Below are 1525 nucleotides of genomic sequence, written 5' to 3'. Positions count from 1 at the left end.
TCAACTTTTAATCACCCCAGTGCTGATGAGCTCATAGTCTGTGGTACAGTTTTGGTCTAAAACTTTGTTCAGTTTTATGGCTGTTTTCTTGCAGTCACTTCCATAGTGTGTTGAGTTACTTGCTCTGTGTTGGGGCTCATTGTGCCTCCCTGTGCTGTTTTTGTGCTGTCCACACAGTATTGGATAATGGAATGGTTTGGGTTGGATGGGACTCGTACAGATCATCAGGGTCATGCCCCGTGGATGCCATGCTTGGGCTCCAGTGACTCCTTGTCTTCTCTCCATCATTGTGCAAGCCATGCTCCCACCCTCCCCTCCATCTCTCTCCCTATCCCACCCCTTCCCTATTTTCCTGCCTTTTGCTTGTGAATTGAGGTCTTTTCTCCTACTCCTGGAGACAGCTGGGGCCCACAGACAGCTCAGCCAGCCCAGTCTATGGCTTCACAGTCCTGCACGGGATTCTCCCTGAGATCTCCTGACCTGTATGCCTGATTTTTTCTCCTGGTAACTGCCGCTGTACTCTACAGAATGCAATACAATGATACGGAAAACCCTGAAAAGTAGGAAAATGCATCTGGATCTCATTTAGTTCCCGTGAAAAGCCCAGAGCTGTCACAGTACACATTCCAGGCTCACTTCTCACCTAAGTGCTGTCATAGGCCATGGAGCCGTACCATAGTTCCAAGACAAGCTATCACCCTGCTCTCCAAATGAAACGAAGGATGCAAATATAGTCTTGCTTAACTGGGGTAGAACCTTCAGATAGCAAGGAGGAAGAGGATGAGGAAGGCTACTTCATTGCATGGCCATCCTCAAGGTAAAGGAAGAGATCAATAAGAAGAGGCAAACATCACAGAAGTGTCAGTAACCACCCAAAATGTTTCCCTGACTGAGCTGCAAGTTCTGTGAAAGCTTTTCAGGCGGTGTCCAGTTGAACCCTTTATCTGCTGGATGCTCCACTGTTGGGAATATGTGGCCAACAGAGTGGACTGAGGGAGCAGAATGGCCAGTGAGCAGGGATCCCTCATTAAGAATAGGAATATTGTCCACATCATTGTAAAAAGGGGCCGTCATTCCCTCGCTTCATGTAATTCCTGTCCGAGCGGAAGGAGAGGCATCCCCACAGGAAAGTCTGTGCCAGCCAGAAAATGATTGAATCACAGGATCACAGAATTGTAGGGGTTGGATGGGAGGTCTGGAGCTCATTTAGTCCAAACCCGCTGCAAAGCAGGCTCCATGCTGTGGGGTGCGCAGGTGGGTGTCCAGACTGGTCTAGAGTATCTCCAGAGAAGTAGAACCCACAGCCTCCCTGGGAAGCTTGGTCCAGTGATCCATCATCCCCACTGTGAAGAAGTTCCTTTGCATTTTGGTGCAGAACATCTGGTGCTCCAATTTACAGCCACTTCCCCTTGTCCTGTCCCCACAGACCACTGAAAATAGGTTCATCATGTCCTTTTGTCTCCCACACTTCAGATATTTACAAACATTAATAAGATCACCTCTGAATCTTAGTTTCTGAAGGCTA

This window comes from Coturnix japonica, chromosome 1 (genome assembly GCF_001577835.2).
Source record: "Coturnix japonica isolate 7356 chromosome 1, Coturnix japonica 2.1, whole genome shotgun sequence".
NCBI classification, from domain to species: Eukaryota; Metazoa; Chordata; class Aves; order Galliformes; family Phasianidae; genus Coturnix; species Coturnix japonica.
The sequence above is the reverse complement of the archived record's forward strand: the minus strand, read 5'-3'. Positions refer to the sequence as shown.